The sequence below is a fragment of the Lactuca virosa genome, chromosome 4 (genome assembly GCF_052849685.1).
Source record: "Lactuca virosa cultivar CGN04683 chromosome 4, Lactuca_virosa_CGN04683_v6, whole genome shotgun sequence".
NCBI classification, from domain to species: Eukaryota; Viridiplantae; Streptophyta; class Magnoliopsida; order Asterales; family Asteraceae; genus Lactuca; species Lactuca virosa.
In genome coordinates, this window is record NC_136429.1 from 371,282,958 (window position 1) to 371,301,638 (window position 18,681).

The 18,681-nt window shown below is 35.0% G+C and overlaps 1 long non-coding RNA gene across 1 annotated transcript; it reads right to left on the bottom strand.

Annotated features, from left to right (window-relative positions):
- Positions 1 to 257: 257 nt before the first annotated feature.
- LOC145169003 (uncharacterized) lies at positions 258 to 17,603 on the bottom strand. Its single transcript, XR_013742231.1, has 3 exons — positions 17,340 to 17,603; positions 16,018 to 16,082; positions 258 to 480 (listed from the first exon to the last, which is right to left on the bottom strand). It is a non-coding gene; the product is annotated as an uncharacterized LOC145169003 (long non-coding RNA).
- Positions 17,604 to 18,681: the final 1,078 nt, after the last annotated feature.

The window sequence follows — 18,681 nt, forward strand, 5'->3', positions numbered from 1 at the left end:
TATTATTATGTAAGAATAATCTATATGCATAGACAACATGTATATTATTTGTTTTAGAACAATATACATATACATCATGAATAATCATATTTCCAACAATTCCATTAAGCAGTCATCATATTACAACCATATAATTAAGTAGTCATCATATAATCAGCCATACCAAATGTTTTACAAAACATTAAGCAATCATTAATATCTAATTTATTAAAAAAAAGATAACAAAAGAAAATGTTTTCATGTTACATAACCATATTTCCAAACTTTTAAACTTGCAACAATTCTACTTTTCACTCATTTCTGGTGCATCTCTTGCTTCAATTCTTTATTTCATCAACCTACATCAACAAAATCAAAATTATTTACTTGGTCACCATCTCCAGCTTTCAACCCTTTCTGAAGTTCCTTGTTTTTGAGTTTCTTTAACTCCAACCCACTCTTTGTTATTTTATGGCTTATTGGTACTTGAAAACATAGTACCTGCAAATAATTCATTGAACTTCTTTGTCATACTTTTGTTCTATTGTCATTTGGAAACATAGATACACAATTAGCAATAATTTCTTCCATATTCTCTTTTTTGACTGAAACTATTTTGAACACATTTTCAAACATTTTTCATATTCATGAAAAGTAAATATAACTTAGAATATCAAATGAAATTAAAATATGCAGAAAAAATAATAATTTATGAAGTAACATATAATTTATCATATCATAATACATAGAATATCAAGAATAAACCATAAGCATGTCATATTATAATACATAGAATTACGGAAAATAACAACATACTTTAACTTTGATACTAATATAGATAATATATTATAACTATATTATGTTTTCTAACTAATTAATTTTATTATATACTATATAAAATTTATAATAAAGTTCAAACTATTGCACCATTCTAAAACAAGTAAAATTAGAATACTTAGAATTTCCTAGAATATCATCTATGAATCATAAGCATGTTATATCAGAATACATAGAATATCAAGAATGAAATATAAACATGTCATATTAGAATATATAGAATTACGGAAAATAACAACATACTTTAACTTTGATACTAATATAGACGATGTATTATAACTATATTCGGTTCTTTTAACTAATCAATTTATTATATAGTATATAAAATGTATAATAAAGTTCAAATTGTTGCAACATTCTAAAATATGTAAAATCAGAATACCTAGAAGTTCCTACAATATCATCTATGAACCATAAGCATGTCATACCATAATGCCTAGAATTATAGAAAATAGCAACATGATTTAATCTTGCTATTAATATAGACATTGTACGTTACTTTTTACCCATTATAACAACCTACTTTTATTAACCAATATAAGAAATGTGTAGAACCTCTATAAATTGATCACATGTGTTACATTAATGTTAACACAAACAATTCCATAACATTAACGTTATAAACTGTAAACCTATATTATAAACTATAAACAAATGATGAACAATTAGACGCCAATGTGTACACAACCCTATATCATCTAAATAAAATAAAAAATCAAGTTATGAAGTAACATATGATTTATCTTATCAGAATACCTAGAATATCAGTTATAAAACCATAAGATTGACATATCAGAATACTTAGAATTACGTAAAATAGCAACATACTTTACTCTTGCTACCAATATAGACATTATACTTTACTTTTTAGCCATTATAGCAACATACTTTCATTTATTAACCAATATAATCAATATGTAACCTGGATATTTGTAAAATGATCATATGTGTTCAATTACATATTGTTATTATCGGTAAAAACATGAGTTGAATTCTCCACCTATGGTTTAGCCAAGGTTAACTAGGTACTCATATTCAGTATGAGAATGACATTAGGAATGCAATATATATATATATATATATATATATATATATATATATATATATATATATATATATATATATATATATATGTTGAATGTTATACCTTTGTTTTTTGTTACTAATTTTGAATTTTAATGATATATAACATCTAATGCAAGTACTCGATCTCTCAATGTTTGGAATGAAATAAAAATGAAAAACCCCAATTTATAGAGGGTGACGATGTGAGAGTAGATGTCTTACGACGTACATTCAGGCTGAATCGTGTGACCATTTCGAGGCTCACGACGTGACATATAGGTGTTCACGTCGTGAGATCAAGCTAACCCTAATTTCATGTTTTGTGCCCCATTTAAGGGAAGTGTGAGGCTAGGGTTTGGAAACCCTCAACCTCCATCACCTCCTTCCTGCCCAAATCATTTTAGCCTCCATTGGTGACCTTGAAGAGCTTATTTCGTGGTTTTGGCTCTTTAAAAAAGAGAAAAAGACTCCTTGGGTGCATCACTTTTGTCAAGCAAGTCCCTTCCTCATCATCTTTCAATGCATTTAGACTTTTATAAGCCCTAAAACTCTGGCCTTTATCTCTATTGCATGCTAAATCTAAGATTTTTTATTTTCTTTTCATGATAGGGTTTAATAGCATGCATGGGATCCATAAAGTTAAAAACTTTACGCATCATTGAGGCATTTTATTTAGTATAAGTTTTAGATATGAGGTTTAATGTTGGTTTTAGACTCCAAGCGTGAGTCTTGATTTCACTTTCTTCTTATTGACATAGTTAATGTCCAAGACATGCATGGCTGAAATGCCACGATTTTTATGGTCCTTAGGGTTGGGGAAGACCATCTGGAAAGTCTCAAGGAGTGGCTTGCTTAATGCTCAAAGCTGTCTAGAGCAGATTTCACGACGTGATAAGTAGAATGTCACGTTGTTAGAAGAGAGTATTCACGATTGTTTTGTCTAGGTTCGCTCACGACGTGACCTATGGGTGGTCACGATGTGAACGTTGGCTGAGGTTCACCATGGTTACCTTTTTCATGATGGTTGACTTTTTGGGTTGAACTAAGGTTTAAAGGATGTAGGTTGATAGGGTATAACTCTACTATTGTTAGGTGTCTTGTTGCTCATGTCTACCTTGTGTGTGAGAGCTATTGTATTCCTAGTTGCTATTCACAAGGTGAATCCTCTCACTATACTTGCCTGTGTGGTAGTACCTGCATGTTGACCAGTTGGGCCTTATCTATTGATTACTGTTATATATGAACTGAGTTGCTGATAATTCCCGGACTACAGAAAGTCTCTAGGGTTGCTGATAACCCGGGTGGTGTGCCGTTAATCCATAGGGAATGTTGTTAGCCCACTTGGACTGCTGATAGTCCCCAGGGTTCCTGATAACCCATACCTATTTATTATGTTATGCTATATGGGATATTTTAGGGAACTAGCTAAGCTTTGTGCTTACAGTTGTGGATTAACCATTTTGCAGGTGTTTATCAGATTGCGAAGGAAGGACTATACACACACATCAACAATTTTATGATTCGAGAGTCCGTATTGTCTTCATTATAACCCTGATTTATAAATAATGATTTATGAACAAATGTTGTAATCCGAATGTGGTTTTATTAAAAATGGATGTTATATTATTTTAAAAATGAAAAATTTAGCCCGGTGTTTTAGGATGTTACAAGTTGGTATCAGAGCCATGATATGAGGGATTTGGATGAACACTCATGGGATTCCAGATTAAAACTATGGATCTGAGAGTTTTATAAACCTTTTTGGAAAAGATTCATTTCAAGAGAAGAAAAGAGAAGTTGCGTTGTGTACAATCAGCCGGAGCTTGAGAAGTGATTTCCTAAAATATACATACTTGCTTTATATGATGTGAATGAATTACTGTTATATGTGTTATAGTATGATGTACATGTTATGAGTTAGGCTAGATTACATTCTTAAGAGAGATGCCTTTTCTGTGTGATATATGAGCTGCTCGAAATACAGGATAATGTATAGGCTAAGGATCCTTATGATGCCTCTTTCTATGCTGATACACCTGATAGTGGTAGAGTTCCTAGAAAATTATCCTAGTGCGTGCTCATACATAAGAAGAATCCTAAAGGGAGAGAGTCTAGGATGAGTGGTAGTGTGTGCTAGGGATGGAACGAGTATCTGAGATGAATAGTGGTTTGGTGTAGTGACTTAGGGACTTTGAGACAGTTATCGGGACGCATACGGATAAGTGTGGAAGGTAGTAGGGACCCATACTACTGAAAGCACAAGATTCGTACGGGGACCAGGAAAGGTTGAAAAGGTTCTAAGGAATTGAGGGGGGATAGATGGTGTGGTATAACACTAGTGTCAGTTACAGTTGTCTCTGTCACTATTGTCCTGTCAGCCATGATTTTCAGAATGAGACTGGTAATTTATTGGGCCTTAGTGTTCATGGCAGTTTGGGGCTGAATGGTGTGAGTCTATTTGAGTTAGATGATTTAGAGGTCTCGAGGACCTTACTCGAATTAGTGCTAGTTTTGGTCGCAAGACTCAAGAAGGAATAATTTTTGATGATGGTTGACTTTTTGGGTTGAACTAAGGTTTAAAGGATGTAGGCTAATAGGGTATAACTTTACTGCTGTTAGCTGTCTTGTTGCTCATGTATACCCTGTATATGTGAGCCGTTGTATTCCTAGCTGCTATTTGCAAGGTGATTCCTCTCACTATACTTACCTGTGTGGTAGTATGTGCACATTGACCAACTGGTCCATATCTGTTGATTACGGTTATATGTGAACCGAGTTGCTAATAATTCCCGGAGCTTTAAAAGTACATGAGACTGCTGATAGTCCCTATGGTTGCAGATAATCGGGTGGTGCACCGTTAATCCACATGGCGTGCTGTTGATGGAAAAAAACAAGTTGCACATCCACGAAACTATAACCGTATCCAATCCAAGAGTTCTCAAGTGTTTAGATTGTCAACTACCATATCCAAGTACAGTCGTGCGTCGGTCGGACCAAAATAAAACTTAGTTGCACATGCTAGGTCTAGTTGTTGTACGATCGTTGTACTATACTAACTCTAGATGTAACATCGTGATTTTTCACCAAAATTTTTCTTTTTATTTAAACAATTTTTAAACATAATATGTTAGCGGAAGTCTTATTTTGAATTTTATGAAAATATCATCAATGTTACTGTCACACCCCCAAACCGGAACGACGGAAACGTTCGGGGGTGGAGGACGTCATGTTAAGTATCACAACACATGCATCAGAGTAATCAAAGTAACAACAAGCATCGTATTGATAATAGAATATTTACATTATGTTCAAAACATTAATTTAAATACATAAAAAGTACAATAAAAGATAAGACGTAAAGCTCTGTCTTTGCAACACATGGGAGAGAGGACCTGTCTACTAACGACCCTGAATATACAAGTGGTTTAAAAAAATGTCAACATTAAAGTTGGTGAGTTCATAAGTATTGTTATATAAAGTATATCCTTTATTCTTTTGAAAAGTTCGCCCGTTCCACCAGAAAATTCTATATTTTCTGCTGTTAAATGATAAGTAAAACAATTCATGATTTTTCCTTCTATGAGTACTTAGTGAATACAAGTCATATACATTTAGTTTGAACAGATAGTCGACTGTGTGGTTCTGCCCAAGCCCACAACCAAACAAGGAACAGAAAAAGAGGCGGATTCCACACATCCCACTATCTGTTGGATCCTCATGTATCTAAACCTGACGTATTCACTAATTACATTCAACATTAAATTTAATGATCCTTTAATTTGAAAACGTCCCTTAAGAAAATACTATATTTTCTTATTAAGTAAAATGACTGAAGTTAATCCTTCTGTAATCATTCGGTGAATACTAATTATATATAATACAAATCAATTAGACAGTTGAATGTGTGAATCTGCTCTAAGCCCACAACCAAACAAGGAACAGGAAATGAGGCGGAAGTCACACATTCCACTGTCTACCGGATCTTTATTATATATAATCCTAATGCATTCATCAAGTAATTACATAATTAACATTAACGAATCTCTGGTAAAATGGTAACCACAATATTTCGTTCTATAATCACTTAGTTTATACTAACTATATATAACCTAATATCGAACGGACAGTTGATTGTGCGAATCTGCCCTAAGCCCACAACCAAACACAGAATAGGAAATGAGGCGGAAGTCACACATTCCACTGCCTATCGGATATTATTTATATATAGTTTGAATATATAAACTAAGGAATTATAGAATTAACCATAACGGTCCTTTATATAATACTAGTTTAATAATACAATATTAAACCCTTTGTAAATAAGTTTATCTTCCAAAATAACGATGTAAACCATAGAAAATCCTATATTTTCTATAAAACCGTTTTGTAGTCTTAAACACTCCAAGACCGAGAAGCACAAGTATAATTACCATACTTAGCTTAATGATACCCAATTTTGTTTATCAGTAATCCTATCTGAACATGTAATTACCCTGAAAGCTCGACGTGACGATACTACCCTCCTATGATCACTTAGTACACACGAATTGTATAATACCGATGTCGAATAGACAGTTGAATGGGTGAATCTGCCCTAAGCCCACAACCAAACAAGGAACAGGAAATGAGGCGGAAGTCACACATTCCACTGTCTATCGGACTTCAATTTTATCTAACCCTATTGTATATACTGAGTAATCATATAGTTAGTATTCCTTGGGAAAGTTTAGGAAAAGTATATCTTTATGTAAATAATTAGTTAATACTATTGTGAATATTCATTATAACCATACTAATACAAAGTTAGCCCCGTATAGATCTATACACCAACTCGCGCTCTCCCTTATGAAGACTTTGGTTATAATTAAGATTCGAACGGGTACCCTAAGTGGTACATCTAGCGGTTCACAATCCTATATTAATTATTTACATAAAATGTAAAACCTTTATATAATTAACAATAATTTTGTAAAAAGATTTCCTTTTATTTCATAAACCATGTTTATAAGTTCATTTCCATGTTTTAACCTGGATTTTTGTAAAATAGTTCCTATGATCCATAAACCATACCTATTATAGTTTATAAATTGATTTCTATGATTTTAACAAGTTTCAAGTTTAAATACATTTAAACAGTAAGAAAACATAATAAGTAAATTATGTTTTTAAACACAAGCAATCTTGTGTTTTACTTGTATTCCCCCCCCCCCTCTTAAAACATTAAAAAACATGTGAAATATGGGGTATGAACTCACCTTATTTAAAGGATTCAATATAAGATTTGGTATAGATTGGTAAATTTCCCGAGTGAAATCCCGAAGCACAAACGAGTCCTATTTAGTATATTATGACACATATATGTATATAGTTAGTGAAGATAACTACAAAGGTGTTTAGGAAACAACCTAGGATACTAGCATAACTCACCAAAAGAGTGTTAGAAGCAAGTTAGGAGGCTGAAATTGTGTTCACGGCCACCTGGAGGTGTTCAAGGCCCAAGAAGAGCTTGTGTTGTTCATGGCCAGCTGTTCTTGAAGGATGATGAAGATTCAAGTGTTTTAGGCTGGAGATTTACGTGGGTTCTTGGTGTTCTTGAAGGAATGAAGAATACCTTGAAGATCTAAACAATAATCTATGAAGATTTGAAGGATTGGAAGATGATACTTGAGAGAGATTTGAGAGGATCACGGCTGGAAGATGAGAAATGTGGTGAACCTGGTTAACACTCAAATATATATGCGAGGGTTCACTGCCAAGGGGTTCACGGTCCGAAGTCGGCAAATGGTTCATGGCCGTGAACCTCGTACACGGCCCGAAGACGGTGAAGTGTTCACGGCTCCGAAGTTCACGGACCCGAAACTGTTCACGGTCGTGAAGCTGTTCACGGACGCGAAGGGTTTGCGGCCATGCAAAGGTTCTAGATTCCTAAGGCTTTTTCCTTTCTAACTATAACACACTTAGATACAAGGCTTCAAAACTTGTAAATCGATAATCCATCTAATTTAAGATAATGGAAGGAATAAGTTTGAATAAAGTTGACTTTACGGGAATAAAATTTCCGGGTTGTCACATTATCCCCCCGTTAAAGGGAATTTCGTCCCGAAATTCAGAATTCTAAGTGGTTACTCATGAATTTGGGAAAAAGATGGGTACCTTGGTTCTATCTGATCTTCTGTTCTAAATGGTAGAGAGTGTGCAGGTTTGGCTTACTTGACTACGTTTATCCAACTCGTAGGATGTCCGCTCGTAGTTCTGGACAGCTTTGTCCTGAAGTTCATGGTAAGACTCATACTTGGTTCATTCATCATCATCTCGTGTATACAAGTCGTATATAATTAAGATTAGTAAGATGGTCAGATGTGCGACTCTGCCCCAAGTCCACAACCAAACAAGGAACATGAGATAGGGCGGAAACACACATCCTAGGTCTATAGAATCTTAATTATATACCACTCTCGCGTATACACTTAACAGTGTTAGGTTAACCGTATTTGTCTTTTGCCTCTGTGCTTGAACTTGACTTGCTTTATGAGTGGTGGATCTGGGAGGTCTGCTGGGTATACGTCGGCAAAGCTTCGGAAGGTAAAGTACTCCTCGCATAAGTACTTCGGGGTCTAGAATATAAGAGAGACGATTCCGAGGTCTGTTTCGGGTTGTCGTTACGAATGACGAGGGTTTCGTTAATCGGTCGGTTAAGGCGGTGGGTTTTCGTAACACATGAACTTGGCATGGTGAGGACCATGCCAATCCACGTCGAATGACGACGCCGAACTCTTTATAGAAACAAGTGTTAAGTCAATTTGAAAGAAACGTCTGTTATAACGATGGTGTATTCCGAGTGTGCTCGACAGTACATTCTTGATATTACCACTGCTACACATCGTATCACAATAAGCGAGTACTAGCAGTCTGAGTGTCCTGATAATCGAGACTGATTAGTTTTTTTATAAGATAAGCCCTAACAGGTCTCTCTATAATCGCTTGGTGTAAACAAGTCATGTATAATTAAGATTAGAAAGACATTCGACTGAGCGACTCTGCCCTAAATCCACAACCAGGCAAGGAACAAGAAATAAGGCAGAATCACTCCCTCTAAGCCTACAAATCTTATTTATAAATGACCCTAATGTATACACTAATCCATCATAGCTTATCTGCAAAGGGTTCTTAGTTCCTATTATGATGATGTATTTTGTTCGGAGGAGAGTGTAATTTATAATTATTTATATAAAGTTTTTAGTTTTAAAAATATTTTCATTGGAAAAACGTACCGCTGTTCACAGGGGTTCCAGGACAGTCTCTCATGCGGTAATCATCATCACTCTTCTATCCCCGCAATATTCTTAGTTATTGGACAATCCTTCTTGAAGTGTCCAATTTCATCGCACTGGTAACAAGCCGAGTTTACTCCAATATCGGGGACTTGGTTAAGGGGTTATGCGGGTGCCCTATAGAAACGGGCAGTGTGCCCCTTCCTGTTACAATTTCTACAGTGTAACTCTCGGCAGGCTCCATAATGATGGAAGTTACACTTATTGCATTTTGGGAGATGCCCCGCATATTGTCGTGCTGTTGTAACAGCATGAACAGTTACAATTTGTTGTCTTTTCGAGGCCTCTTGTGTTGACCATCCTTTCTTCTTGCTCCCAGATTTCCTCTTATTGTTGCCCTCTTTTGTTGGCTCAGGAACGGGGGTCATTATTCCTTGGCGAACCCCATGGTCCACGAGACTCTGCGCCAATTGGTTGGCGCTATCGAAAGTAGTTGATTTGGAGGCTATAACACTTGCTTGAATCTGGGGAGATAATCCCCAGATGTACCTCTCTATCTTATTGCTCTCCGGGGTAACCATTTCGGGGCATAGTGCCGCTAGGTCACTAAATCTATTAGTGTAAGCCACTATGTCTGAGTCCGTCATGGTGAGACCCCAAAGCTCTTCCTCTAGCTTTTGTATTTCGCCTCTCGGGCAGTATTCTTTCATCATTATTGTCTTTAAGTTCTCCCAGCCCATCGAATTAGCCACTGCAAGGGTCATTGACTTGACATGGCCATTCCACCATGTCAGGGCTCTATCAGAGAAAGTGCAGGCAGTAAATTTGACTTTGCTCCCTTCTGGGCACATGCAAATTTCGAAAACTGACTCCTTTTTCTCGAACCATTGCATTAAAGCATTGACTCCTCCATTTCCACTAAAGGATTTGGGTTTGCAATTCAGGAAGTCTTTATACGTACACTCCCTAAGGAGTCCGTGGATATTTCCGTAGTTAGACGGGTTGGCACCACTTCCAGTTCCATTGGTAGCACTTGCGTGGATATGAGAAATGGCGGCTGTTATGGCGACAGTCACTGCAACTTGGAACGTAACAGGATCATGTTGTGGAGGTGGTGGCAGAGGATTTGTGTTTGTGTTGTTATTACACCTGATATTTCTACGAGGCGACATCTTTCTGTCATAAAGTTTAAAGATGAAAGGTTGGCAAGATATCGGTAGTATAAATCGAATGATATAATACCAAAATATTAAGTGTATCATGTTCCGAGAGTGTTTTAAAATCAATTCATAATAGAAGTCTATGTGAACATAAACTTATGAATTTTTCAATAATGAATACCCTTACTGAAGTTTCGTGACTTGAATTGCAAGTACTAGTTGTGATGAAATACGTGATAAACTTGACACCTAATGTGATTAGTGTAATCACTAACTCACTAAGTTAAATTAGTTTCTTACTTATTAGTATGATTTATACGGTACTTTCTAGTTTATTCCTGATAACGTAAGGTTTGATAATGATCTCTCTAGGACCTTTCTCTTCGTTCGATCCTTTCTCGAAATTCTCCCTGTAAACCCTCTTTTGGTTCTGTCTCGACTCTTCTGTTGGCTGATTGCGAGATCTAGGTGTATCGGTTGTGCGAGAATAGAAGTGTCTAAAAAATCTATGAGATTAATAAAACACTTTTATTAAAATAAATTCTTACAAGGATGATCCTTACTAGGTCTTTCTATAATCACTTAGTGTATACAGATTATATATATTCCAAATCAAATAGACCTTCGAATAAGCGATCCTACTCTAAAACCACATCCAAACAAGGAAAAGGAAGTAGAGTGAAAATCACCAATTCTAAGTCTATAAAATCTCAATTATATATAACCTTATGTATACACTCAGTAATTATAACCTTACCAGTAGAAATCTTTTAGTTTTCACACAAGTTATTTATAGTACCTAAAATACTCCTATAGTATTTTATGTTTGATTCTAGAATTCATTTGTGTATAGGGTTGGTAAGTTTTAGACTTGCTACAACACCACTATCACTCCCAAACACATGTTGTTTATATCTCAAATAAATATAGTTGATCATGCTATATTGATCCCAGATATGATTACATAACTGTCCAGGTTTGACTGTATTGTCCAGCATCCAAATACTTTTGTTTTGTTCTTCTTGTGATACATGTTCTAGTATATATATATATATATATATATATATATATATATATATATATATATATATATATATATATATATATATATTGTTATATTTTAAAGTATAATTCTTGGTCAGAGGGTTTTAGTCCCATTGTATTTATAGTTGTATATCTTTTATAGGTTGAAATACTTAGTTCACTATAAACAATGCTGTGATACCAATCTGTCACACCTCCAAACCGGAACGGCGGAAACGTTGGGGGTGGGGGACGTCATGTTAAGTATCACAAAACATGCATCATAGTAATCAAAGTAACAACAACCATCGTATTGATAATATAATATTTACATTACGTTCAAAACATTATTTGAAATACATAAAAAGTACAACAAAAGATAAGACGTAAAGCTCTGTCTTCGCAACACTTGGGAGAGAGTACCTGTCTACTAACGACCCTGAGAATACAAGTGGTTTAAAAAAAAATGTCAACATTAAAGTTGTTGAGTTCATAAATATTTTTGTTATAGAAAGTATATCCTTTATTCTTTTGAAAAGTTCGCCCGTTCCTCCAGAAAATCCTATATTTTTTGCTGTTAAATGATAAGTAAAACAATTCATGATTTTTCCTTCTATGAGTACTTAGTGAATACAAGTCATATACATTTAGTTCAAACAGATAGTCGACTGTGTGGTACTGCCTCAAGCCCACAACCAAACAAGGAACAGAAAAAGAGGCGGATTCCACACATCCCACTATCTGTTGGATCCTCATGTATCTAACCCTGACGTATTCACTAATTACATTCAACATTAAATTTAATGATCCTTTAATTTGAAAACGTCCCTTAAGAAAATCCTATATTTTCTTATTAAGTAAAATGACTGAAGTTAATCCTTATGTAATCATTCGGTGAATACTAATTATATATAATACAAATCAATTAGACAGTTGAATGTGTGAATCTGCTCTAAGCCCACAACCAAACAAGGAACAGGAAATGAGGCGGAAGTCACACATTCCACTATCTACCAGATCTTTATTATATATAATCCTAATACATTCATCAAGTAATTACATAATTAACATTAACGAATCTCTGGTAAAATGGTAACCACAATATTTCCTTCTATAATCACTTAGTTTATACTAACTATATATAACCTAATATCGAACGGACAATTGATTGTGCGAATCTGCCCTAAGCCCACAACCAAACACGAAACAGGAAATGAGGCGGAAGTCACATATTCCACTGCCTATCGGATATTATTTATATATAGTTTGAATATATAAACTAAGGAATTATAGAATTAACCATAACGGTCCTTTATATAATACTAGTTTAATAATACAATATTAAACCCTTTGTAAATAAGTTTATCTTCCAAAATAACGATGTAAACCATAGAAAATCCTATATTTTCTATAAAACCGTTTTGTAGTCTTAAACACTCCAAGACCGAGAAGCACAAGTATAATTACCATACTTAGCTTAATGATACCCAATTTTGTTTATCAGTAATCCTATCTGAACATGTAATTACCCTGAAAGCTCGACGTGACGATACTACCCTCCTATGATCACTTAGTACACACGAGTTGTATAATACCGATGTCGAATAGACAGTTGAATGGGTGAATCTGCCCTAAGCCCACAACCAAACAAGGAACAGGAAATGAGGCGGAAGTCACACATTCCACTGTCTATCGGACTTCAATTTTATCTAACCCTATTGTATATACTGAGTAATCATATAGTTAGTATTCCTTGGGAAAGTTTAGGAAAAGTATATATTTATGTAAATAATTAGTTAATACTATTGTGAATATTCATTATAACCATACTAATACAAAGTTAGCCCCGTATAGATCTATACACCAACTCGCGCTCTCCCTTATGAAGACTTTGGTTATAATTAAGATTCGAACGGGTACCCTAAGTGGTACATCTAGCGGTTCACAATCCTATATTAATTATTTACATAAAATGTAAAACCTTTATATAATTAACAATAATTTTGTAAAAAGATTTCCTTTTATTTCATAAACCATGTTTATAAGTTCATTTCCATGTTTTAACCTGGATTTTTGTAAAATAGTTCCTATGATCCATAAACCATACCTATTATAGTTTATAAATTGATTTCTATGATTTTAACAAGTTTCAAGTTTAAATACATTTAAACAGTAAGAAAACATAATAAGTAAATTATGTTTTTAAACACAAGCAATCTTGTGTTTTACTTGTATTCCCCCCCCCCCTCTTAAAACATTAAAAAACATGTGAAATATGGGGTATGAACTCACCTTATTTAAAGGATTCAATAGAAGATTTGGTATAGATTGGTAAATTTCCCGAGTGAAATCCCGAAGCACAAACGAGTCCTATTTAGTATATTATGACACATATATGTATATAGTTAGTGAAGATAACTACAAAGGTGTTTAGGAAACAACCTAGGATACTAGAATAACTCACCAAAAGAGTGTTACAAACAAGTTAGGAGGCTGAAATTGTGTTCACGGCCACCTGGAGGTGTTCACGGCCCAAGAACAGCTTGTGTTGTTCACGACCAGCTGTTCTTGAAGGATGATGAAGATTCAAGTGTTTTAGGCTGGAGATTTGTGTGTGTTCTTGGTGTTCTTGAAGGAATGAAGAATAACTTGAAGATCTAAACAATAATCTAAGAAGATTTGAAGGTTTGGAAGATGATACTTGAGAGAGATTTGAGAGGATCATGGCTGGAAGATGAGAAATGTGGTGAACCTGGTTAACACTCAAATATATATGCGAGGGTTCACTGCCAAGGGGTTCACGGTCCGAAGTCGGAAAATGGTTCACAGTTGTGAACCTCGTACACGGCCCGAAGGCGGTGAAGTGTTCACGGCTCCGAAGTTCACAGACCCGAAGCTGTTCACGGTCGTGAAGCTGTTCACAGCCGCGAAGGGTTTGCAGCCATGCGAAGGTTCTAGATTCCTAAGGCTTTTTCCTTTCTAACTATAACACACTTAGATACAAGGCTTCAAAACTTGTAAATCAATAATCCATCTAATTTAAGATAATGGAAGGAATAAGTTTGACTAAAGTTGACTTTACGAGAATAAAATTTTCGGGTTGTCACAGTTACCTTATTACCAAGAACAAACCTTCACGAAAATTAAAGTTCATAAAACCTACCAAAACAAGTTCTCAAAACCGTAAGTAAATGAAATCTCAACAACATGTCCAAAGTGGTATCATCGCTAAAATATACTACTGTAACTACCCCAAAAAGTCCCCATCCTCTCCACGCATCATATCACACTACATGTTCCAATGCAAGGCAAATAACAAGCAAAGAAAAAAGTGTCAGCATAAGCTAAGTGAGTCAATCATAGTACAATGTTATGGAATACACATATCCCTAATAGGTCAGACAAGACATTATATAAAAATGCATTCAAATACTCACATGCAACGCATAACAACATTACCACATATAAAACACTGTTTAGCTCAATTAATTTTATTCATCTTTTAGAGCTTTTATTAGTTACTCTCATCAACCACGCTGTAACTAATTTTTTATCTTTTAACCACTAAATATTAGTAGTTACTATTTATCTTTGCTTTATTTTAATAATTACTCACCGCTTATCATCGCTGTAGTTATTATAGTAATACTTCATAGTTAAGGTCTATTTATTCACTGCAAACCCCAAGGTAAGTACCATATTCACTACTAACATGACTGACATGACCCAATGTACTAAGTGAGGCACGAATCTCACCTGTAACATTGCTCCCGGTTCACTGCGTTCGCTACCCTGACGTTGCATATACGAGTACACGTGTTGCCGTTAAGGTTCGATTCAAGCGGTGCCAATTTCACCGCGTTACACCTCCCGAATCCCACATGATGTTTGCGCCGACTTTCCTTGTAGATCCAACATCACTCTAGTTCACCTATCTTTAGCATATCACGTGTCAAACTAGTCGTCTAGAATAATCAGCCGACTGGATTTCATCATAGAGCTAACATTAACCAACTTTCCTCGTAGAGTCAACCCTAACCGGATATCCTCATTGAGCCGGTACTACTTGGCTATCCTCATTGAGCCAACACCTATTGACTTTCCTCATAGAGCCAACCCTAGTTGGCTTCCCCATGGAGCCAACCCTAACTGGCTTTCCTCGTCACGCCAACATTACCCTTCACCCTACTAGTGTATTCTGCTTTTAATTAGTTTATTATTAATTCATCTTTTAAGGATTTACACATTTGACCTTCCTAAGTAATCATGCATATTTAACATCTTTTTCTATCATATTACTTCTCATGTAAACATGCAAACAAGTAAATACAAGTTAAAACATTTTACATCACATATCATCTTTATAGATACCACCACACTAGCATGCTTTTTCCTAAATCATCAAAGAAAAATATTTCCAAGAAATCATAGCACGCACACGTCACAAAAATCAACAGAAGGAACTCTTTCCATCAGGGCCCTAACACACATCTCACATCACAAAGAATAAGAATCTAACATATAAGCATCCTAAATTCTCATACACATAAGGAACCATAAAAATCAATATCATATCATTGAAAATAGGGATACATGCAACCTAAACAACCTAGGTATATACCAATCCATCTAGGATGTGGAATTCCCTAACAAAGTACTTAAAACCACAAAGATTAACTCACCTTTGTCAAAAACGTGTCCTCTCTACACATCAACTCTTGTAGGAACTGGGGTATCAAACCTTTCCCTATTAAAAACAAATAAATTGATTACTAGAAGTTTACAAGAACATAGAATAACAATTTACTACCCAAAACATGCAAATTAGTTATTAAGCCAAATTCTCAGATTTTGACCTGAAACAACAACCTGTTCAAGGTCACTTTAGCACCACTTAAACCTGTAGAATTTACAATTTTTCTTCATATTTCAGTATTCTAGACTTTTATATTTTTAGAAAGTTCTCTCACAAATCCATACGATTTTTCTAGAATTTTCTATGAATTTTACAAATATGCATATCCGTGCAACTAATTTCTGACCAGTCAGTGAAAAAGACGGTTTTCACATTGGTTAAAGACCACATCAAGTCTTGGGAAAAATCATGGACAAACTAGACTTAATATTAAAACTTTAAGAGCTTACGAATCCCCAATCTGACACCTGATGATTTTTTTCTAGATTTTTTTTGTCAAAACAGGGACAAAATGGGAATTTTTCTGAATTTCACACCTTTGAGTTTTAAGGGTTAATTGACAACTTAACCCATCAAGCCATATCCAAAATCAACTATAAAGACGGAAATTGAGTTCTTATCAGTAGCAACATGTCAAGAAGTTAAAATAACAATTTCATTTTCAAACCATGACTCCAAGTACGTTGCTTTAAGGGAAAAACAAAAGTATGATGTTGAAAGAGAAAACAACGTTAAGGGATTGAGTTTCCTACACCATTAAGCCACGTATAAAGAGCTTTAGGGATTGCTTTGAACGCCTTTTGGATGGTCAAAAACATGTGCTTTATTCAGAAAAATACTCACTAGAATTAAGATAGAAACCAATATGAATTCTAGCAACAACCAAGAAGTTATGGACCGGATTATTAACACATTTGGGAGTGTTCTTGAACATATTTTTCCAGCCAACAAAACAACCAATACACAACCAAATATTGCTTGAGTTAAAGCACATGAGACCTCAAATATTTTAAGGAGAAGTAACATGAACCATAACACCAAAGCAAGCAATTAGACTCCACAATTGCAACTAACTCTTGAGCACCAATTCCAACACTTGAAAGAGTGTTTTTAGAAGAATATCGGAAGCAAGAACAAGAAAAGAGTACACCTAATGTGGCTGGAATTCAGCCATACAAGAATTCACAATAATTGATATAAGAAAGAACAAGATTAATCGACAAATCAGAAGCAATTCGACTTCATAATTCCTTCTAAAACACTAGTAATTGAAGTGTAATCATATGATGATGAAGAAAAAAGACTTACCAAGTGTATTGGTCGATTCTACAACCTTCAATTTCGTCCCCTATGAAGTCGATAACCACAACCACAATCACGTCTTTTTCCCTTTACAGCCTTGCGTCGCCAATACCCGCTCACCCTAGAACACTGTTTCCTTTTTTTTTTTTTTTTTCTTCCAGTCGACATCCACACAAGTGGCCACAATCCACGATCGATTGCTAGAGTTCCTTTGATCGCACGCACACTGCCTCCCTCACCCAAAACTCCTTATTATTATTATTTTTTTCCTTTTTTTCTGTCGATCGATGTAGCTATAACGAGACAACCAAGGATCAATTTGAGTTGGTTTATAAGAGCGGGCGTAATGGCCAAAAATAATGGAAGGAAATTTGATCGATCAGAGTCCCTACATTACTGTTACATTCCGAACATTACGAATAAACCCCCCTCACTATCCAAACTTGCATCCCATTTTCCTTAACCCTAGTTATTTGGAAAATTAAGTTACTTTATATGAAATATCAACCCCTAAAATTTTTTTTTTAAACCTTTTTATGAATTATATTTACTTTAACTTCCCACGAAATCATTTATTTAAATTATATACCCCTCAAATATCAATTAGTTCTTTTAGCTATTAAACAACATCATTTTTATTTAATTTATTCTATTTTAACCTCATAACCTAAAATCTTTCGCATAAACATTCCTTTGGGTAACGAAAAGCTAATGACATTAACATAAGGATTTTCAGGTCGTTACAATTCTCCCCTCTTTAAAATGATTCCATCCTCAGAACTAGATAATGGTACGAGAAACTTAGGGTAACGAACCTTCATATATTTTTCGACTACCTAGGTCACTTCTGAACCGCACCCGTCCTACCATCGGAACTTAACAAGCTTGAATTGTTTCATCCCCGCTGCTTGATCTCTCTGACCAAGACATCTACCAGCTCTTCCATCTTGTGCATCAACTAGTCGACTTATATCCTATCTATCAGTAAGACACTCGACTCTTAACTTGTCTCTGTTGTCAAAACAAATAATTTTCATGCAATGAGAGTCTTTCAGTATCACCCTTCGATGGTCTTCAATCGAAACTCCTTGACCAATTCCAAATAAAGATAGCCACTGATTATGTCACACCCCCAAACCAGAACGGTGGAAACGTTCGGGGCGGAGGTCGTCATGTCAAGTATCACAACACATGCATTATAGTAATCAAAGTACAACAACCATTGCATTAATAATGTATAAGTTTTACATAAGTGTTTAAACATTACATATTCAAACATCAAAAGAAGATATAGTAAAAGACAAAAGACACAGCACGACACTAGGCTGTCTTCTCAAAAGCTTCGGGA